Here is a 24,484-nt window from a genome sequence, read left to right as displayed (position 1 = left end):
TCTGATATATCTGCGAGCGATTGCCTCAGAAGACAAGTTTCAAAAGGTAGGGAAATAAAGAATGAAACAACTGTAATTTGAACAGGATTTACGAATCCCTGAATCGAATTTTGGGAATCTCTTTCACATCTTGTTCTATTCCCTCAAGAGCGTTGCTCATAACATGCACTCACACAGGCATAAACAAGCAGGCACACAGTTACACATGCGTACATATACACACACAAAATCTTTCAACTCTGTTAAGTAGAGAGGAGAAAAGTACAGGCAAACCATATATTTAGCGACAATTCTATGGCTGTGCAACTCCTTGTTTCCTTGTCTTCTATGTGCATTCACAAGCCACCCAATAAATGATTCACTGTCAATCTTGAGCCTGCACAGACAGATCTGCATGAGGAGAACATGAGCCCAGATGAGCAGTGGTGGTCCATGGGATTTTACAGACTTCAGAGGAGAGAGGGAGAACAATGGCTCTATATTGTCATCCCCTTTTCATTTGGTGTTTTTTTATCTGTCTGCGGTGTAATGGTTCACAATATCTTTATAGATTTTGAACCTTTGATAATTGTCGACACATACTGACAGCAATAATACAAAATAAAAAGTGTATTACAATGTAACAACCCCCATAGCAATCCCCCTCTCCCTCTGCCTGCCTCACCCATCCCCCTTCCCCGTCTCTCCCTCCTGCGACCAATCTTGCACCTCCCCGAGCACACAACAGACGCTTCGTGTGTGAAGAAGGTCAGTAGTTCAGGGCCGGCTCCATCCCTCCCTCCATCCCTCCCTCTACTGTGAAGAGGCCTGCGGGTTTATAATTATCTGGCCGTTGGCATTCAGTGCAGGTTCAAGTGTAGTGCAAGCGCTGGCACTGGCGAGGGGGGATGCGCTTGGCTAAACACTTAGTGATTAGTTTTCCCTAATTGTCAGCCCGTTTTTTCCTTTTTACCAATCCTCTCCCCCAATTTGAAGATTCACACAAACCCAGGAGCCGAGGTGTATTGTCCATCCATGCTCTCTGCCCTGCTTTTTGTGTTTCGTTATGTTAGTTAACTGTTAACTGCTAAAATAGGGGAAACTGTCAGAAATGTAAATGACTATAAAGCTATTAGGGATAGAAGATACTATTTCGAAGACCAATCACTGAAATGTTAAGAACTATTCCAGGACTGATGATCTACAGCAGTGGTTCCCAAACTTTTTATAGTCCCCTACCCCTTCAAACATTCAACCTCCAGCTGCGTACCCCCTCTAGCAACAGGGTCAGCGCACTCTCAAATGTTGTTTTTTGCCATCATTGTAAGCCTGCCCCACACACACTATACGATACATTTACTAAACATAAGAATGAGTGTGAGTTTTTGTCACAACCCAGCTTGTGGGAAGTGACAAAGAGTTCTTATAGGACCAGGGCACAAATAATAATATAATAATAATCAATAATTTTGCTCTTTATTTAACCATCTTACATATAAAACCTGATTTGTTCATCGAAAATTGTGAATAACTCACCATGGGTTAATGAGAAGGGTATGCTTGAAAGGATGCACATAACTCTGCAATGTTGGGTTGTATTGGAGAGAGTCACAGTCTTAATTCATTTTCCACACACAGTCTGTACCTGTATTTAGTTTTCATGCTAGTGAGGGCTGAGAATCCACTCTCACGTAGGTACGTGGTTGCAAAGGGCATCAGTGTCTTAACAGTGCGATTTGCCAACGCAAGATACTCTGAGCGCAGCCCAATACAGAAATCTGGCAGTGGCTTCTGATTAAACTCAATTTTCACAGAACCGCTTGTTGCAATTTTGATGAGGCTCTCTTGTTCAGATATTGGTAAGTGGACTGGAGGCAGGGCATGAAAGGGATAACGAATCCAGTTGTTTGTGTCATCTGTTTCGGGAAAGTACCTGCGTAATTGCGCACCCAACTCACTCAGGTGCTTCGCTATATCACATTTGTCATTTTCAGTAAGCTTGAGTTCATTTGCACTTAAAAAATCATACCATGATGGAAAGACTTGTGTATGGTCCTTGTTAATGCAGACAGAGAAGAGCTCCAACTTCTTAATCATAGCCTCAATTTTGTCCCGCACATTGAATATAGTTGCGGAGAGTCCCTGGAATCCTAGATTCAGATCATTCAGGTGAGAAAAAACATCACCCAGATAGGCCAGTCGTGTGGGAAACTCGTTATCATGCAAGTGGTCAGACAAGTGAAAATTATGGTCAGAAAATAAAACTTTAAGCTTGTCTCTAAATAAAGAAAAGTGTCAATACTTTGCTCCTTGATAACCAGCGCACCTCTGTATGTTGTAAAAGCGTTACATGGTCGCTGCTCATATCATTGTATAATGCAGAAAATTACACTAGAGTTCAGGGGCCTTGCTTTAACAAAGTTAACCATTTTCACTGTAGTGCCCAAAATGTCTTTCAAGCTGTCGGGCATTCCCTTGGCAGCAAGAGCCTCTTTGTGGATGCTGCAGTGTACCCAAGTGGCGTCGAGAGCAACTCCTTGCACGCTTGTTATCACTCCACTATGACTCCCTGTCATGGCTTTTGCACCATCAAAACAGATACCAACACATCTTGACCACCAAAGTCCATTTGATGTCACAAAGCTGTCCAGTACTTTAAAAATATCCTCTCCTGTTGTCCTGGTTTCCAGAAGAGGATGTCTTCCTTAATTGACCCCCCATAAACGTGACAGATATATACCAGGAGCTGTGCCAGGCCCACCACGTCTGTTGACTCATCCAGCTGTAGCGAATAGAATTCAGTGGCTTGTATGCGAAGCAGTAATTGTTTCAAAACATCTCCTGCCATGTCACTGATGCATTGTGAAACAGTGTTGTTTGATGAAGACATTGTCTGTATAGTTTTCCCCCAGCATTGCCCCAGCCATGTCTGCAGCAGCCGGAAGAATTAAGTCCTCCACAATAGTATGGGGCTTGCCTATCCTAGCCACTCGGTAGCTCACCATATAAGACCTTCTAGCCCCTTCTTAATAATGGTATCTGTTGCTTTTATACTTACTACTTGAAAGTCATCTTAATTCTCGCTCAAAATAGTCCCGTGGCTTATTTTTCAAATTGGCATGTTTTGTTTCTAAATGTCTGCGCAAAGTTAAGGTTTCATCGAGTTGTGAGATAGTACTTTTGCACATATAACACACTGTGGCTGTGGAAAGGCACTACTCCCAATATAACTGAACCCCAAATCAATATAGTTCTCATCATATTTGCCCCTCTTCGATGGTCCAACGTCCCTGTCTGCTGTTCTGTGCTTTCCCGGGTAAGGGGGCAGTAGCTCTTCAGCTGCATCAGATTCACAACTGTCAGTGTCCATGCTAGCTGGGCTAACAAAAAATGTAGAGTTACTGATGCTAGCATTGGATGTGCTCATGGAAGCAAAACAACTTGTGTCATCGACAGGTGCAGGTGTAGTACTGCTTGTACTGTAGTAGCAGTACTACCAGTAGAGCTGGTATGTGTCTCTATGGGCGCAGACCTTACTAAAGGGACTGTTTGAAAATGTGAAGAAAATTATTAATATTATTATTATTTATTTTTATTTATTTTAAATTTGAATAACATTTTTAGTTGCCATACCCCCGATGGCATTGCACGTACCCCAGTTTGGGAATAACTGATCTACAGTACCACAGATATGCTCCTTGATCAAATCAAATCAAATGTATTTATATAGCCCTTCTTACATCAGCTGATATCTCGAAGTGCTGTACAGAAACCCAGCCTAAAACCCCAAACAGCAAGCAATGCGGGTGTACAAGCACGGTGGCTAGGAAAAACTCCCTAGAAAGGCCAAAACCTAGAAAGAAACCTAGAGAGGAACCAGGCTATGAGGGGTGGCCAGTCCTCTTCTGGATGTGCCGGGTGGAGATTATAACAGAATATGGCCACGATGTACAAATGTTCATAAATGACCAGCATAGTCAAATAATAATAATCACAGTAGTTATCGAGGGTGTTGTTACGTTTCCAATGGTGAATGAAGGAGTCAGGCGCAGAGAGCAGGGTAGTTTCGAGCAAGTGGATATACTTTAATATTCCAAAATAGAATATAAACGAGACTGCTACGCCACACAACAAAAGGGCGCGTCAACATCCAGTCCACAATAAACAAGGACAAAATCCACACGAATACAAACACCACAAACAGAATAACAAGCCCGCACAAAAGCCAGCGGGCCTACTGACCTTAAATAGCCTACCCACAAAACTAAACTCAAAACAAGTGCACCCAATCAGCCCAAACTAACAGAAACAAAAAGAAGAGAATCGATGGCAGCTAGTAGGCCGGTGACGACGACCGCCGAGCGCCGCCCGAACAGGAAGAGGCACCATCTTCGGCGGGATTCGTGACAGGTGTAGCAAGTCAGCACCTCAGGAGTAAATGTCAGTTGGCTTTTCATAGCCGATCATTAAGAGTATCTCTACCGCTCCTGCTGTCTCTAGAGAGTTGAAAACAGCAGGTCTGGGACAGGTAGCACATCCGGTGGACAGGTCAGGGTTCCATAGCCGCAGGCAGAACAGTTGAAACTGGAACAGCAGCAAGTTCAGGTGGACTGGGGACAGCAAGGAGTCATCATGCCCGGTAGTCCTGACGCATGGTCCTAGGGCTCAGGTCCTCCGAGAGAAAGAAAGAGAGAAGGAGAGAATTAGAGAGAGCATACTTAAATTCACACAGGACAACGGATAAGACAGGAGAAGTACTCCAGATATAACAAACTGACCCTAGCCCCCCGACACATAAACTAATGCAGCATAAATACTGGAGGCTGAGACAGGAGGGGTCAGGAGACACTGTGGCCCCATCCGATCATACCCCCGGACAGGGCCAAACAGGAAGGATATAACCCCACCCACTTTGCCAAAGCAGAGCCCCCGCACCACTAGAGGGATATCTTCAACCACCAACTTACAATCCTGAGACAAGGCCGAGTATAGCCCACAAAGATCTCCGCCACGGCACAAACCAAGGGGGGGGGCGCCAACCCAGACAGGAAGATCACGTCAGTGACTCAACCCACTCAAGTGACGCACCCCTCCTAGGGACAGCATGAAAGAGCACCAGTAAGCCAGTGACTCAGCCCCTGTAATAGGGTTAGAGGCAGAGAATCCCAGATCTTGTACAGCAATTGATTTCGATCAATCCCGTCCAAAGGTGAATTGCTACACCTTCCATTTACATTAGCCCTGAAAGACCTTTGATGAATGACGCTTGATTAATCTATCACTTAATGACCTCTGACATGTTTTCTTATTCATGCCATTACTCATCCACACACCAGATCTCTGCAAGAGTCCATCACCATAACTGCTCTGAGAAATAGATCTGCAGACCTCAGTTTCAGAAAAGGACCAACAACTGAACAAATACTGTAGGGGGGATAACGAGAGCATCAGAACAATAGCAGCAGGGCAGATAACCTCACTAAACTGTCCAATAGGTCTCTTCACCCCTTCAGGGAAAGAGGGAGAGAGCTGGGGAGAGACAATAGTGGAGGGATAGAGGGATCAGAGACAGCAAGAGAAAAGAAGGGATGTATAGAGAGAGGGGGAGAGATAGAGAGAGCGAGAAATAGAGAGATGGATAGTGAGCAAGAGAGAAGGGATTTAGAGAGAGGGGAGGAGAGAAAGAGAGCTAGAGAGAGAGAAATGGAGAGAGAGAAAGCGAGAGAGATTGAGAGAGAAAGAGAGAGAGCTAGAGAGAGTGAGAGGAGTTACTAAAGATTTTCTTAATCCCAGAATGAAATGTGAAATCATGTAAAAATGTGTTTTTGGAACACTTCACATGATCACGTTTTCACATGTGTAGATTCATGTTATCATGTGTTTTACATGTTGTCACATGTTATCACATTTTCTTCACATAACATCACGTGATCACATGAAAGCATGATCTTATAAGAAATTAATGTGGTTTTTCCATAAGGGCTGCCTCCTTGAATAGCCTATTATATTTGAACATTTTAGTGGAAACAAGTACTTGCTTTTCAAACCTTCCATAACAACCTATATTTAACACAGATGGCTGGAATATAATCCAGTTTGAGGATTCTTTTGTTCTGTGTGTGAGAAAGAAATCAATATGTGCCCATTTCCAAGAGTTCCATCTGAGATGAGACATTGACTTTTGACAGGTGTTTGTTTGAATATCAAACAGAGCGATGGAGTGCTGCAGATGGCCAACAGATTGCATTCCATACAGGGCCTTCAGTCTAGGGCTGACCACTGGGGGAGCGGAGGAAGCGGTTTCACCTCGATGGCTCACTGGGGTTCTGCATGCTAAAACCTCTCATCATCATCATAATCACCATAATCCTCAGACAGAGGCTGTCTCAGGCACCAGAGACCTTGTTTTTCTATCAGCACTGAGCAGCGATCAGGTCAGTGTCCATCATATGGTACATACTGTACCTTCTCTTCCTTTAGCCCTGCTCTGCTGGACGTTCTGCAGCACAGGGTTGCCTGGAAACCTGGAAACTATTGATGTCCGCTAATTGTTTTCATGTGGAAAAAGGGTATTGCGGAAATATGGAGTTTATTTTCCTTAGGAAAGACATGGTTCCTGTCATAAAGATGGAATATTACCTGAACTTAAAATCCAGAAGGCCTATCTGTGAGGATGGAGTATAAATGACTACCATCATGACAGCAGACAAGACACACTAAACCAAACAGACTTCAGAAACAATTCAGTCTGACAATTACTTTTCCTATAATCCCACATAACAGAACAAAGATAAGAGGTATTCAGTACTGTTGTTCTTTCTTTAACGATTGACTCTCAGAGAGAGTATCGCTTCCTTTGAACGATGCTAACCTGACTCCGGCCCAGCCTGACCTCTGACCTGTGGCTTTGAGCTTTATCTGACCACATTTTCTGACCAGTTTGTCCAGAGAAAGTGCCCTCAGCTCCAGACACTTATTTGTTTTATCTCTGTTATTGTGTGGTATTATGTAACCAAACACTAAATCACCAGATTGTTAGCATTTAATAATAACAAAGCTTAAAGGTTTTTGTTTCAGCGGTTTGGTATCGCAGAGTATTCTAAGTGGGACTGTTATGGTTCAACTTTAAATACTTACAGTCAAGTAAATGCATATATGCTTTCTTCAAATAAAGAAACAAACATTTTAAGGGACCATGATCTATAGTAAGTATCATTAGTGAGGAAAGTGTTAAGGGAGTAGTTCACTATTTTACAACTTGATGTTAGATGGTTCCTCAACCTGAAAGTAGCCTATGGGCCAGAAAAAACTGTAATCCATGATTTAGTTCTTTAAACAGCCTTTACAAACTTTAACTAACTTTTGTGAAAAAATCTATGGAAGTGATGAGGGCATGTGAGTATGTTTTTTTAAAGGCCAAATCACATTTAAGTAACATTAAACCAAATATCTAGTTGATTTCAGGTGATTTGGACATACATTTTTTCCCATTGATTTATAGCAGGTACAGCCAACGCTTCCCTCACCTCAGCCTGAGACAGGTACAGCCAACGCTTCCCTCACCTTAGCCTGAGACAAGTACAGCCAACGCTTCCCTCACCTCAGCTTGAGACAGGTACAGCCAACGCTTCCCTCACCTCAGCCTGAGACAGGTACAGCCAACGCTCCCCTCACCTCAGCCTGAGACAGGTACAGCCAACGCTCCCCTCACCACAGCCTGAGACAGGTACAGCCAACGCTTCGCTCACCTCAGCCTGAGACAGGTACAGCCAACGCTTCCCTCACCTCAGCCTGAGACAGGTACAGCCAACGCTCCCCTCACCTCAGCCTGAGACAGGTACAGCCAACTCTCCCCTCACCTCAGCCTGAGACAGGTACAGCCAACGCTTCCCTCACCACAGCCTGAGACAGGTACAGCCAAGGAAACAGCAGAGACAAGGTGCATGCTGCTTATGTGGGGAGGCAGAGAAAACACTGGGCAGAACACTAACTCTCATGTGTCTCTGGATAAGAGTAGTCTTGAAAGCCAGAATCTACATTTGCAGGAATAGCTAAAGCTAAGCATAGTACATGGCCTCTGTGTCTGAAACTCATTGAGGAACTGAACAAGCAGAATAATCCCGAGAAAGGAAAATAAATTCCCCCTCGGTTCCATTTTTCATAAAATGGAGAGAATTTTTTGAAAGGCAATCCAAGAGCATCTCCACTCTTAAAAGTCGACACAACGTACACCAGATGTGTGTTTGGCTCCAGGGCCAAGTCTTCACCGGCATCCAGGCTTCTTCCATCCTCTGGGGTGGCAACATGCATAATGGTAGAACTGTTTCATGCAACAGGTAGCCCCATAGCTGTTTCCCATCGCTCCACTGGGATTGTCAGAGGGAGTTAGGAGGTAGGAGCTAGGAGCTAGGATGTAGGAGGTAGTCAGTCTCCTGGAATACTCTCACTGTGAAGAACAAACCCAGAGAGAAAGAAAGAGAGGAGCTTTTAACCCTGAGCTCCATTGTGACTATCCCCACATTTTTACAGTAACAATGCCCTGCAGATTAAAGTATGGATTCCCCCTCACCTCCCCCGCCCCCACCCTATGCTTGACCCTAACTCTAGCTAAGGTAGGACAGAAGGTTCTTTTCTTAACCCCATTACAACACAAATGGAACTCCCAGGGAAAGGATACAGGCCAAATGTCTTTTAATTCTTAAAAGATTGCCACAGGGGAAAGCTGGGCTAGGAATGCTTGACTCCCATCCCTCAACAAAGACCAAGGGGGGTCTTGAGGTAGTTAAGCAGAACTGTAAGGATTACTAGCTTTTTACAAGGAGGCTTCTAATTTTATTCAAGAGAAGCTAAAGAAGCTTCCATGAGGTTTCCAGACTGTTTTCCCTGTTTTTTTACCAGCCATGAATTGTTTTGATCTCTCACTTTATTATCTTCCAACATCGTGAAATTGAAGAAATTGTTTAAATGCAACATGGAGGGAAACCCGTGTAGTTCCCTTGGTGCTTCAAGAAAGGGTCATGTCAGACATTGTCAAAAGTACTATCAAAATGATTGTTAACAAATAGTCCAACATGGGGAAACAAAATCAATGACCACATTGGACTCACACACACAGACGCAAGCATTACATTATTTTATTTTCACGCCAAATAGTTTGCTGGCTCAATTCCTGCAAATACTCAGTAAACTCCTGCAAACGTGGCAAACTCCTTTTTTTGTCATCCTTTCCAATTCTTACCATGTGCTTGGACATAGAAAGGTATCAGTAACGGGTAAAGGGGTTGACAGTTTTAAGTCCCAGCTTTGTAGGTGTGTTCATTTTGTCGGCTTTTAGCAAGAATCCAAGGTGAGGAAAAGCCCTCAAACAAACATAAACATGGAACAAAGAAGGGATGGGAAAACTGTGCTGAAAGAATGTGGCTCTTCTTTCAACTGCTAGCGTGCTCAAGGCGACACCTGTCAGGGAAGAAAAATCCCTTTAAAAACAAACTGGAGAAATGCAAAACAATGCCATCCTCCCTCCCCCGGTCTGGCGATTGATTGATTAGGACCTGTCTGCTTCTCTGTTCTTTACTATTTACTAACTGAGAATACAACAACATCTGTTTAAAATCAGTGGACATAGCCAACTAAGATTGACTTTATACCTTCTATTGGAGCTGAAGGATAGGAGTTTTGTAGAAGTGGATAGGAGTGTTTTTTTCCTATATAGCTAAATAGTGGACTAAGAAATGCACAGCATCGATGATGTATAGAAAATCATTACCGAAGTCGCCAGAGAGAGCCCTTCCTCAGCTGTGTTGATGTTAATGAATAAATATAGATTTGATTTATGGCTCATTTTCAACCCTCCACGAACCACATTGTTTAATTGGCTGGAAAGTACTTCATTATTTTATACCACAGAGCAGGCTCTTTGTTCGTTCTTTTCCAATTCTTTTGTTGTTGTTTTCCTCTCCTCAAGCTGCAAGTCTTTAGTCAGAGCTTTACTTTGACAGGTGAAGATCAACTAGAGCCAATGTTATTGGCAACCACGTGGGATTGGAAGGAAAGGTCCCACTGGGGTCAGTGGAGGCGGAGTTATTCTATACCTGTGCAATAACAAGCCCAGCCCCCACAGGGTTAAAGTAGCTACAACATATCTTTACCAAATGTCTACTTAAACATAGCACTACTATCTCTGAATCGGTCTAAATCCACTCAATTGGGTTTTTCTGATGGGGGATGTTTTGAATTTAAAAAGAAAACGAAGCTCTACACAGATTGCTGTATTTATAATATCATCAACAGAAAATCCTGAAGGAAAGTTATACCTCGCAGGATATTGTAAACTGTTTCAGCAGAGCTTTAAACTTCATTTCATGTGTTCTAACCCCCAAAGTGTGAAGACAAATTGTGTCAGAGGGCTATGAAACGATGAAACTCTGCTGACTTCCATTAAGGGGACAACAAATACGAAATGGTGGGAGGCAATTAAGCAATCACATTTGTAATTATGATAATGTCAATTGAGCTTGTCAAGGCTGAATAATTCCAGTGGAGATAGTAAAATATACCTAATAAGGCATAAGGCTGTGGTAAACACACAGCTTTTAAACACACATGGCTCACAAGCCATCTAGCCCATTCTCCTCCACTTTCTCCTCTCTCTATAGGTCACACTTCTCAACCAGTCTGAAATCTAATCACTCTAATAGGAAGTCAAATCTGTGTAGGCGACTTAGATGCCCACAAGTAGTTAAATGCTGTTCGGTCTGTGTTCAAATGTTGGACAAATTTTAAAGGCCCAATCTGTCATTTCAACAGTCTAACTCTGGCCACTGTTTTTATTTTGAAGCTTTAAATAAAATAATAAAAGAGGGTGATTATCCAACTCTGTGATTTAAAATAAATGATTTAGCAATTTGGTTGAATTCCCTGAACTAGGTTTCTACTGATTGTGAGTCTCTTACTGATGCTAGATGATGTCAATGCCTCCTTCTGGAGTTCACAAAAAGTAAATCCACTCCAAGGGACAAATGTGTCGTATACTCAAAGTAATGGGTCTTCCTCTAGTATTTGTGGGCCATAGAGGAGAACAGTGGTTAAAAACCAACAAATCCCATTTTACGCTTCCCTCCCTCTCTACCCCCATACAACTGCCCCCCCTTCCTCACCCAACCTACCCACCCTCCCACCCAAAGTGTTCAAGAATTCGACTTGAACAACAGACACAGATAATTGGTTACAGATTTTTGTTGGCAGGACATAAAGGCACCTCCTACCCCTGTGCAGCTGTCTCATTCACATTCTCCCATCATTGCTCCCCACGACCAATGCCCCACCACCACCACCTACCCCTGCAGGTCCTCTGTGCCGGCCGAGCAGGGCTGTTCCCATCCCAACACACAGCCACTTTCAATACCACAATAGAGCCATCGGGACACATCCCTCTCATGACCCTGACCCAAACCCCCTCCTACCCCCCGAGGCTCTGTTGACTTCAATAGGAAACCTGAAGCCGTTATTAGTCCTCCTTGATATGGGCACCACTACCAATTAGGGATTCAATTGCCTTAGGAATTGCACCTGTAGGAAGTATAGGAACTCAGTGCCATCAGCACTCATCTATGATGGCCCACAGCAGTCCCACACAGATATGGTGTTATCTTGTTGGTATTAGTAACAAGTGACTGTAGAGAGTACTAAGTGGTAACAACAGAGGGTGAGATAGGGTTGTTCCATGCAGCATTCATCTACACATTCATCTATACCGGACAAAAATATAAACACAACATGTAGAGTATTGGTCCCATGTTTCATGAGCTGAAATAAAAGATCCCAGAAATGTTCCATATGCACAAAAAGCTTATTTCTCACAAATATTGTGCACAAATTTGTTTTAAATCCCTGTTAGTGAGCATTTCTCCTTTGCCAAGATAATCCATCCAGCATCCAGCATAATCATTATTTATTGCTGGGGACAATAAAAGGTCACTCTAAAATGTGTAGTTTTGTCACACAGCACAATACCACAGATGTCTCAAGTTTTGAGGGTGCGTGCTATTGGCATGCTAATTGCAGGAATGTCCATCGGAACTGTTGCCAGAGAATTGAATGTTCATTTCTCTACCATAAGCCATCGTTTTAGAGAATTTGTCAGCACATCCAACTGGCCTCACAACCGCAGAACACGTGTATGGCTTCGTATGGGCGAGCTGTTTGCTGATGTCAATGTTGTGAACAGAGTGCCTCATGGTGGCAGTGGGGTTATGGTATGGGCAGGTATAAGCTACGGACAATGAACAGAATTGCATTTTATTGATGGCAATTTGAATGCACAGAGATACTGTGACGAGATCCTGAGGCCCATTGTCATGCTATTCATCCGCCGCCATCACCTCATGTTTCAGCATGATAATGCAAGGCCCCATATCGCAAGGATCTGTTCCTGGAAATTCCTGGAAACTGAAAATGTCACAGTTCTTCCATGGCCTGCATACTCAACCAGACATGTCACCCATTTAGCATGTTTGGGATGCTCTGGATCGACGTGTACGACAGTGTGTTCCAGTTCCCGCTAATATCCAGCAACTTCGCACATAGACATTGAAGACACCATTCTGTATACATCTGGTCATTCTATCACGCACTCACTGGTCATCCCCAAAACCAATACCTCCTTGGGCCGCCTTTCCTTCCAGTTCTCTGCTGCCAATGACTGGAACGAATTGCAAGAATCGCTGAAGCTGGAGACTTATATTTCCCTCACTAACTTTAAACATCAGCTATCTGAGCAGCTAACAGATTGCTGCAGCTGTACATAGCCCATCTGTAAATAGCCCACACAATCTACCTACCTCATCCCCATATTGTTTTTATTTACTTTTCTGCTCTTTTGCACACCAGTATTTCTACTTGCACATCATCATCTGCTCATCTATCACTCCAGTGTTAATTTGCTAAATTGTAATTACGCCACTACTATGGCCTCTTTATTGCCCTACCTCCTCACGCCATTTGCACACACTGTATATAGATATTTTTTTTTCTATTATGTTATTGACTGTACGCTCGTTTATTCCATGTGTAACTCTGTGTTGTTGTTTGTGTCGCACTGCTTTGCTCTATCTTGGCCAGGTCGCAGTTGTAAATGAGAACTTGTTCTCAACTAGCCTACCTGGTCAAATAAAGGTGAAATAAAAATATTTAAAAAAGAGGAGTGGTACAAAATTCCACAGGCCATAATCATCAGCCTGATCAACTATGCGAAAGAGATGTGTCTGGCTGCATGAGGTCACACTGGTGGTCACACTGGTTTTCTGATCCACGCCCGTAGTTTTTGTTGTTGGTATCTGTGACCAACATCCCAGTCATGTGAAATCTATAGATTAGGGCCTAATGGTTTTATTTCAATTGACTGATTTCCTTACATGAACAGTAACTCAGTAAAATCTTTGAAATTGTTGCATGTTGTGTATATTTTTTTGTTCAGTATAGATACAAAGAAAATAGGAAACATGCAATTCAAACCTTAGAAATAATGTGGACCAATGTGGTCAATGTTAATCAAGGCAACATGGGAATATTAGAATATAAATTTAATTTTTCAGCATGATTTGCTCTCGCTGTTTTCCCAATAACAAAGACACCGACATTGCCATTCTCCAGGCGTTTATTAGTAAAACAACCTTCTTCAATCAGCTGTGAAATAATTCATGAATAAACATGTCAGAATTTGTTTTCAGGTAGGGTTACAATACTTTTATTGTAACTGTTTCACTTGTTGTTCTGACATTTCTGGTTGTAAAGCTTTTTGATGCCATTTTCTAGTTCCAAAGCTATTGGTACACCTCCACATTAGCTTCCCTAAAATGTTCAGAAGTCATCTAGAAAGGTGATATTTGGTTTTGGACAACTACAGACTACAAAATCTATGGCCACAGGAAACAGAAGTAAGTAGAGCAACTAATTTCAGCTTGCTGTATTTTCTCACTGGTCTACCTCGTTTAATTCATTGCATGTGTCGAGATTGTGTGTACAAGATGGTGATAACTAAAACAGATACAAGAAAAAGAGGAAAGATAGAAAGACAAGAAGGAATTCTACAACAGTGGGGGGATAAAGAAATAAAAAGAGAGAAATGAAAGCGTAGAGAAAGATAGTGACTCAGGTTTGAGGGGGGGAAAGGAGGGAGAGAGTGATTACAATTCCAGTCACTTCTTCCATCCGTGGCCGTGTGCAGTGATCCTAGATTTCTTGAGCAGCCAAGCTCAACCGTCCCGAGAGACTCCTGGGAAGCCATAGGTCAACCAGCCCTTTCCTGAAGCTCCATATGTTAAAGGAATTCTGCAATGCATTGTGGGATATGACACCACCAACCCCCAGAACTTGGTTTCCAAATGACTAACACATATGTCCTTAAACCTTCCCTGCCGTTTCTGCTGGGGAGAACTTTCTACCATCAGGACTTAATGTTTTTAGAGTGATATGAAGGGGACGTCCCCTATATACTATGGTTTAGGCATAATTACAGAAGGTGGTACAACTTTCCATAATAATATTAGGTTCTTGTGAGGTTGAAGATTGTAGTACCTGTATCATGGATACAGCTGGAGGTTGTCAGTATGTTGTTGTTCCTACAATTCCTACACAATGGGATGTCATTTACAATATAGCCTCCAACACTCTACTCAGCAAATTGGATGCAGTCTATCACAGTGCCATCCGTTTTGTCACCAAAGCCCCATATACTACCCACCACTGCGGACTGTAAGCTCTCGTTGGCTGGCCCTCTCAAAACCCACTGGCTCCAGGTCATCTACAAGTCTTTGCTAGGTAAAGCCCCGCCTTATCTCAGTTCACTGGTCACCATAGCAGCATCCACCCGCAGCAGGCACTCCAGCAGGTATATTTCACTGGTCACCCCCAAAGCCAATTCCTCCTTTGGCCGCCTTTCCTTCCAGTTCTCTGCTGCCAATGACTGGAACGAACTGCAAAAATCACTGAAGCTGGAGATTCTCATCTCCCTCATTAACTTCAAGCACCAGCTGTCAGAGCAGCTCACAGATCATTGCACCTGTACATCTGTAAATAGCCCATCCAACTACCTCATCCACATACAGTATTTATTTATTTATTTTGCTCCTTTGCATCCCAGTATCTCTACTTGCACATTCATCTTTTGCACATCTATCACTCCAGTGTTTAATTGCTATATCGTAATCATCTTGTCACTATGGCCTATTTTATTGCCTTACCTCCCTTATCTTACTCAATTGCACTCACTGGATATATACCTTTTCTACTGTATTATTGACTGTATGTTTGTTTACTCCATGTGTAACTCTGTGTTGTATGTGTCAAACTGCTTTGCTTTATCTTGACCAGGTCGCAGTTGAAAATGAGTACTTGTTCTCAACTAGCCTACCTGGTTAAATAAAGGTGAAATAAAAAATAAATAAATAAATTTATTGACCCACTTCTTGCTATACCAACACCTGTTATATCAACTATACTTGCTGTGTTTCTTCATCTCATTTCAATATTAAATGTCACAGGACTTTGAGTCCGTAACCCACAATGTTCAAAAAGTGCTTTACAACAATAGCAAGGATGCAGATTGTACTGCAGCAGAAGTAAAGGTCAGAGACTCTGTTAAACTGGCCACTGGTCTGTGGAGAGACCAGGTCCCATGTGGCTCAGTTGGAGGAGCATGGTGCTTGCAATGCCAGGGTTGTGCGTTCCCACGGGGAAACAATATAAAAAAAGATTAAAATGTATGCACTCACTACTTACTGTAAGTTGCTCTGGATAAGAGTGTCTTCTAAATGATTGAAATGTAAATGGTAGATTCTTCCCCATAGTAAGCCTTGTGTATCTCTACTTGTCCTCCTGTTTTCAGAGAAACTCTTGTTAGGAAGGTTAATGAAATGTTATTACTAATCATACCCACCCGTTACAGGGCCTAACTATCTGCACGGTTCTGCCGGAAATTGAGTAAAGATAGAATTAACAGCAGTCCCTGAAATATTTAATGAAAGCAATCAAATTACGGCTCATTATAGATACAACATTATTCCTTTTCATCAGCATTTACGTGAAATGTATTTTCTCAAATTCTGCCATTCTTAGTTCAAACAGAACAATCATTTAAATGTAGTGCATTGTTTGAACACAAACAACATATGCAACAGACTGAATGTCATCCATCAATCTATGGTGTTAAGATGCCAGTGGTTTACTACTTGGTGTGGGGCCGGGTGAGGGGGGAGTGGGAGCTAGATTAGTGCCTGTCGGGGTTGACGTCTGTCAGCCAGCTTGTGGGAAGTTAGCCAAAAGGGAAACAAAACTGAGCTGGAGGGAGGGAGGGAATGCCAGAGGGAGGGAGCCCATGTGGTCCGGGACACGGGGCAGGACATACCAACGAAGAGAGTCAACACAACGTATTAATATGGAATGTATTTTGTATTAAAGCAGTGACATTTTTTTTGTGAGGAGGCAGACATAACAGGAGGTGGATGGTTAAAGGTGGACATCGGGGCGCAGTGGGACTATTAGGGGTGGACAAACTGAGGGTCCAGGCAGGAGGTCCTAAACCACACCACAGATGGTGCCAGGCAGCTGCTGTAGGACTTCACTTCATGGACAAACACACACAGAGGAACATTCTTTAAACATACTTCCCACACACACATGCCGCCATGCAATAAGTACACGAAGACCAGTGGTGGTCGGTGACGTTTAATGCGCATGGCCTTATTTCTATTACAGCATATTGGATAACTGTCATTCATATTCCATTCACCGAGCTCAATGTAAGATCAACAGGTTTAGGCTACTACATGATACTCAAATTTTCCCTATACCCATCATGAGGTTGCTACAACCTAGCCTATGAATGAAAGTTTACAACGTAGGTGCACAGGACAAGAGAAAAATTTGAGTAATCAGACAGTGTCACATTCAATACCGCTTTACACACTCTTGCCTGCATCTAGCTGATCTAGGGTGTAATCATCAGTCCAACAGGTGAAAGCGAGATGTTGTATTAGATAAATTCAAGTATGTTTATCCCTGTTGTGTTCCGTTTCATTCCGTTTAAGAAACATTTTTCAACAGAATTGGCGGAATGAATGCACCCCTTATCACAAATAATGGCTCCGGAGGGAATCGACTGTCGTTTTATGTGCTCCTATCCAACTGTGCTATTTTGTTTTGTTTTTCGCATTGTTTGTAACAAATTCTGTACATAATGTTGCTGCTACCATCTCTTATGACCGAAAAGATCTTCTGGACATCAGAACAACGATTACTCACCTCGAACTGGACAAAGAATTTTTCTTTAATGAGTCCGACGCGAAGGATACTGCTTTGTCAAGACATGGCCCAAATCCCCTTAATCCGAACAAAGAAAAGACAGAGAAAAAGGCGGACGAGGGTGGGGTGCCTTGTGAGAATTTGCCGACAAGTAGGTAAACCACCACTACCCTCTGTATTATTGGCCAACGTGCAATCATTAGAAAACAAACTGGACGATCTACGATTAAGACTATCCTACCAACGGGACATTAAAAACTGTAAAATCTTATGTTTCACCGAAATGTGGCTAAATGACGACACGGATCATATAGAGCTGGCTGGCTTCTCCGTGCATCGGCAGGTCAGAGCAGCTACGTCTGGTAAGACGAGGGGCGGGGGTGTGTGTCTATTTGTCAATAATTGCTGGTGCGCGATGTCTAATATTTAAAAAATCTTGAGGTATTGCTCGCCTGAGGTAGAATACCTCATGATAAGCTGTAGATCACACTATCTACCAAAAGATTTATCATCTATATTATTCGTAGCCGTCTATTTACCACCACAAACCAATGATGGCACTAAGACCTCACTCAACGAGCTGTATAAGGCCATAAGCAAACAAGGAAATGCTCATCCAGAAGCAGCGCTCCTAGTGGCCGGGGACTTTAATGCAGGGAAACTTAAATTCATTTAACATAATTTCTACAAGCATGTCACATGTGCAACCAGAGGGAAAAAAACTCTAGACCACCTTTACTCCACACACAGAGACGCATACAAGGCTCGCACACCCTCCATTTGGCAAATTTGACCATAATTCTATCCTCCTGATTCCTGCTTACAAGAAAAAACTAAGCAGGAAGTACCAGTGACTCGCTCAATATGGAAGTAGTCAGATGACGTGGATGCTACGCTACAGGACTGTTTTGCTAGCACAGACTGGAATAGTATATCAGTATATCACCACATAAACCGACTTCATCAATAAGTGCATCAACAATGTCATCCCCACAGTACGTACATATCTCAACCAGAAGCCATGGATTTCAGGCAACATCCACACCGAGCTAAAGGCTAGAGCTGCTGCTTTCAAGGAGCGGGACACTAATCCGAACGATTATACAATTGAAGTCGGTAGTTTACATACACCTTAGCCAAATACATTTAAACTCAGTTTTTCACAATTCCTGACATTTAATCATAATAAAAATCCCCTGTCTTAGGTCAGCTAGGATCACCACTTTATTTTAAGAATGTGAAATGTAAGAATAATTGTAGAGAGAATGATTCATTTCAGCTTTTATTTCTTTCATCACATTCACAGTGGGTCAGAAGTTTACATACACTCAATTAGTATTTGGTACCATTGCCTTTGTTTAACTTGGGTCAAACGTGTTGGGTATTCTCCCACAAGCTTCCCACAATAAATTGGGTGAAATTTGGCCAATTCCTTCTGACAGAGTTGGTGTAACTGAGTCAGGTTTGTAGGCCTCCTTGCTCGCTCACGCTTTTTCAGTTCTGCCCACAAATTGTCTATAGAATTGAGGCCAGGGCTTTGTGATGGCCACTCCAATACCTTGACTTTGTAGTTCTTAAGCCATTTTGCCACAACTTTGGAAGAATGCTTGGGGTCATTGTCCACTTGGAAGACCCATTTGTGACCAAGCTTTAACTTTCTGACTGATGTCTTGAGATGTTGCTTCAATATATCCACATAATTTTCCTTCCTTATGATGCCATCTATTTTGTGAAGTGCACCAGTCACTCCTGCAGCAAAGCACCCCCACAATATGATCCTGCCACCCCCCGTGCTTCACATTTGGGATGGTGTTCTTCTGCTTGCAAGCCTCCCCCTTTTTCCTCCAAACATAACGATGGTCATTATGGCCAAACAGTTATATTTTTGTTTCATCAGACCAGAGGAGATTTCTCCAAAAAGAACGATATTTGCCCCCATGTGCAGTTGCAAACCGTAGTCTGGCTTTTTTATGGAGGTTTTGGAGCAGTGGCTTCTTCCTTGCTGAGCAGCCTTTCAGGTTATGTCGATATAGGACTCGTTTTACTATGGATATAGATACTTTTGTACCTGTCTACCTCCTCCAGCATCTTCACAAGGTCTTTTGCTGTTGTTCTGGGATTGATTTGCACTTTTTGCAGCAAAGTACGTGTACAGAACGTGTCTCCTTCCTGAGCGGTATGACAGGTGCATGGTCCCATGGTGTTTATCTTCAGGTACCTTCAGGTTTTGGAAATTGCTCCCAAGGATGAACCAGACTTGTGGAGGTCTATAATTTTGGCTGATTTCTTTTGATTTTCCCATGATGTCAAGCAAAAAGGCACTGAGTTTGAAGGTAGGTCTTGAAATACATCCACAGGTACACCTCCAATTGACTCAAATGATGTCAATTAGCCTATCAGAAGCTTCTAAAGCCATAACATTATTTTCTGGAATTTTTCAAGCTGTTTAAAGGCACAGTCAACTTAGTGTATGTAAACATCTGACCCACTGGAATTGTGATACAGTGAGTTATAAGTGAAATAATCTGTCTGTAAACAATTGTTGGAAAAATTACTTGTGTCATGCACAAAGTAGATGTCCTAACCGACTTGTCAAAACCATAGTTTGTTAACAAGAAATTTGTGGAGTGGTTGAAAAATGAGTTTTAATGACTTCAACCTAAGTGTATGTAAACTTCCGACTATGTCCCGCTATGTCCTCAGACAAATCAGATTGAAATCCTACTACACCGGCTCTGACGCTCGTTGGATATGGCAGGGCTTGAAAACTATTACGGACTACAAAGGGAAACCCATCCACAAGCTGCCCATTGACGCGAGCCTACCAGACGAGCTAAATGCCTTTTATGCTCGCTTTGAGGCAAGCAACACTGAAGCATGCATGAGAGCGCAAGCTGTTCCCGGACGACTGTGTGATCACGCTCTCCGTAGCCGATGTGAGCAATACCTTTTTAACAGGTCAACATTCACAAAGCCACGGGGTCAGAAGGATTACCAGGATGTGTATTCAGAGTATGCGCGGACCAGCTGGCAAGTGTCTTCATTGACATTTTCAACCTCTTCCTGACAAGTCTGTAATACCTACATGTTTTAAACACACCACCATAGTCCCTGTGCCCAAGATAGCGAAGTTAATCTGTCTAAATACCGCCCCATAGCACTCACGTCGGTAGCCATGAAGTGCTTTGATAGGCTGGTCATGGGTCACATCAACACCATCATGCCAGAAACTCTAGACCCATTCCAATTCGGAATCTGCTCCAACAGATCCTCAGATGATGCAATCTCAATTACACTCCACACTGCCCTTTCCCACCTGGATCAAAAGGAACACCTACTGTATGTGAGAATGCTTTTCATTGACTACAGCTTAGTGTTCAACACCATAGTACCCACAAAGCTCATCACTAAGCTAGGGACCCTGGGACTAAACACCTCCCTCTGCAACTTTATCCTGGACTTCCTGATGTGCCGCCCCCAGGTGGTAAGGGTAGGCAAAAACACATCTGCCATGCTGATCCTCAATACTGAGGCCCCTCAGGGGTGCGTGCTTAGTCCCCTCCTGTACTCCCTGTTCACCAACGACTGCATGGCCAAGCACAACTCCAATACCATCGTTAAGATTGTTGATGACACAACAGTAGGCCTGATCACCGACAATGATGAGACAGCCTATAGGGAGGACGTCAGAGACCTGTCAGTGTGGTGCCAGGACAATAACCTCTCCCTCAGTGTGAGCAAGACAAAGGAGCTGATCGTGGACTACAGGAAAAGGAGGGCTGAATAGGCAACATTAACATCGACGGGGCTGAAGTGGAGCGGTGGTCGAGAGTTTCAAGTTCCTTGGTGTCCACAACACAAACAAACTATCATGGTCCAAAGACACCAAGAAAGTCGTGAAGAGTGCACGACAACGCCTTTCCCCTCAGGAGACTGAAATAATTTGGCATGGGTCCCCAGATCCTCAAAAAGCTATACAGCTGCACCATTGAGAGCATCCTGACCGGTTGCATCACTGCCATCACTGCCTGGCAACTGCTTGGCATCTGACCATAAGACACTACAGAAGGTAATGCTTACGGCCCAGTACATCACTGGGGCCAAGGTTCCTGACATCAAGGACCTATATACTAGGTGGTGTCAGAGGAAGGCCCAAAAAATCATCAAAGACTCCAGTCACCCAAGTCATAGACTGTTATCTCACAAACAAACATCATTGTCATCATATTAGCTAGCGTCATAGTCAACATAGCTACTGGAACTAACACGTTAGTAAACCTGCCACAGTCAGTTTAGCAGTTACATCGGCGGGCCCCGGTGGCAATACATTTATAAAACCAAAAGCTTGGCTTTGAAGACTTGCAGTGTTGGATATCCATAGCCAGGTAGCTAACACAGCCTCCCTCTCTGTTTGAGCTGGGTGTTTGAGTAGGTTCAACTTTCTATCTGCATTCGCTAGCTAAGTGAAAAAAATGTACAGACAAATATAGCTAACTCTCTCTTTCTCTATCTTGCTTCTCCATTAGTTCAAAACTGTTCATCTATTGTCTTTCTCTCTTTTTGAGTTAACTACTCACCACATGTTATACACTGCAGTGCTAGCCAGCTGTAGCTTGTGCTTTCAGTAGTAGATTCATTCTCTGATTCTTTGATTGGGGGGTCAGTTCATGCTGCAAGAGCTCTGATAGGTTGGAGGACGTCCAGGATCCTTTATTGAAGTCAATGTACCCAGAGGAGGACGGAAACTAGCTGTCCTCCGACCATACCATGGCGCTATCCTACAGAGTATTGTTGAGGCTACTGTTGACCTTCATTGCCTCCTCTGAGGATCCTCCACTGATGAAGACACTCACACACATACTGGTGCACTGTTCAATTATTTTGCAATTCAAACAATTTGTTTTTTGATGAAAACGGTCTGTTTTTGAATGCCCTCAATGGTTTTCATGTGTTTCAAAATTGTGTTTCAAGTTGCCCAAAATTCTGGGGCGGGGCTTAGCGAAGGGTCCTTTTAAAAGACAATAACTTTTCTGTCAAGCCGTCATCACTATTGAACAATTATGTGACACGGTTGCACAAGAGTAGGTGGACGTGCTCATTTAGGATTTTGCTAACATGATTATGTAACAGAGCAACAAAGATGTCACAAGTGACACTACAGTGAGACTCTGTAAACGCAGCAATGTCCTTCACATGTTTGCTGGTTAGCATGGCAGGTATGTGGTCTATTACGTATTTGTATAACAGAATCACTGCCTAACTGCCTGGCCCTCTTGGTTGCACTACGTGATCATTTTAGAGCCAAAACGCTGAAGTTTGTGTGCCAGGGCTAGGCTGGGGCTTGGGCTGTCTGGCTCTTGGTATTGTACCTCTGCCTGTGCTTTACCAATTTACATGCACTGGCAGGCATTTGAGTACCAGAGAGAAACAGAAAGCCCAAAGCTCATGTCTGTGGTCTGCCAGGGAGCCACTGCCAGAGGGAGAAAACAGAAAAGGCCTCTCCCATCCTGGAGCTGAGGAAAAAGAGGGGATCTCTCAGGTGTACAGGCGGAATTCAGACTCCCTTCTCTGGGCTCGTTCCTCTCAGACACAAGGGGGCTGGGGTGGTTGGTAGGTTTGTGTTGTTTTTGCGAGTTTTCTGTAACACAGCAACAGCAAGTTCAGGTTAGAATGGCAAAAAGTTGTGGAATGTTTTTCAGCAAAGCTATGAGAGTGGTATAGGTAGCTCATATACTGTATGTGTGTATGGAGGGGTTTAGCGTTACCACCTCTACTCACTTTCTCCTCAGTCTCCCCCACGTCTACCCAGAGCTGACACGTTTCACAGCTGCCATAAACAGGAGACACTGCCCTCAATTTCCTATGAAAGAGGCCTAAACAGGGTACACGCAATAAAGGATACTTTCTTCCCCCCACCCAACCACCTTCTTTCGGCTAGGTAAATGTTATTATTATTAGGAGAGACCAGCTCTTTTATATTTCTTGAAAATATTTATGTAGAAGGAAAAGAGATGGGAAGAAGGCGACAGAATATGTCTAAAGCGGTCTCGTGGCCAGAGACTTCCAGAGAGTTGGGGTTTTAATTTATGAGGCGTCCAGGGAGAGATTTACTGGCTGCTTTTACTTATTTATTTATCTTATTTGTTTTCGCTTGTATGTTTTTCTCTTGATATGTGTTACCTGTGTATGTGAATGTTGTCAGCGTCCTTTGACTCCTTTAAAAAAGACCTAAACCAAAAACAGGGGGTTAAATACAGTACATGATGTTCGTGTTTGTCTGTTACAGTTAATACAGTCATGCTGATGCGTGAGACGGGTGGTTATTTGTCAATACAGCAGGCCTTGTCTTGTCTGTCTCTGTTTTAGGGGTTGGAACCTGTTCAGGGAACAGAACCGAAAACCAGAAAATAAGACATTTCTCAAGGAACAGAAATGGAACCTGGAACAAAAGTGAAAACCGTTATGTTAAAAGCATGGGAACCGGTTAGTAACGTTCTTTTACGATCCAAGCATTTTTTTAGAGGCCCACAACAAAACGCAACAAGGCGCTTATGCAAAGCCCTCACTCTGTCACTCAGAAGCATATTCCAGTGTCTGCCAGCAAGCTGAAAATCTTTGCCAGTGTGTGTGTGTGTGTGTGTGTTTAGGCTACCTGCCCCTCCCCCTCTGAAGCATAAACTGTACTGAGGTTACAAGCTTGATTCAGAAGATAGGGAGAGAGATTATTTATTAGCTAGAGAAGAATGGATTAACTTTTTCCAATGCTAGTTAAGGACACTATAGGCCTAGTTATAACGTTTCATGTTGGATTTATTAACTTCAAAAATGTAAGACGTGTTTTTAAGTCTGGTGCCACTCTGCACACAAAAACTTATTAGCTAGCTAGCTCATGCTTGTTAGCTAGCTAGCTCAAAGGACATTCAAAGTTCCTCCATGCATGTCATGACAAGATGCCCAGCGCTTTAAGCCTCCTCCTCAGGCCTCTCTCGCTCTCTCCCCATTCACAAAATGTCATTGGCATATTGCGCCATAGGGTACACTTGTCTGTCCATCACACATGTAAATAACTAGCTTGCCTGTTCTATCCACACTGATTGGTGAACTAATATAATGAGCAAAATGTTAAACACTGTTGATTTCACAGATTAAAAAAGGAACAGAAAGGAACGATATAAACCGTTAATTTTTGGGGGGGTTCGAACCGGTT

Source organism: Salvelinus fontinalis, chromosome 5 (assembly GCF_029448725.1).
Source record: "Salvelinus fontinalis isolate EN_2023a chromosome 5, ASM2944872v1, whole genome shotgun sequence".
NCBI classification, from domain to species: domain Eukaryota; kingdom Metazoa; phylum Chordata; class Actinopteri; order Salmoniformes; family Salmonidae; genus Salvelinus; species Salvelinus fontinalis.
The sequence above is the reverse complement of the archived record's forward strand: the minus strand, read 5'-3'. Positions refer to the sequence as shown.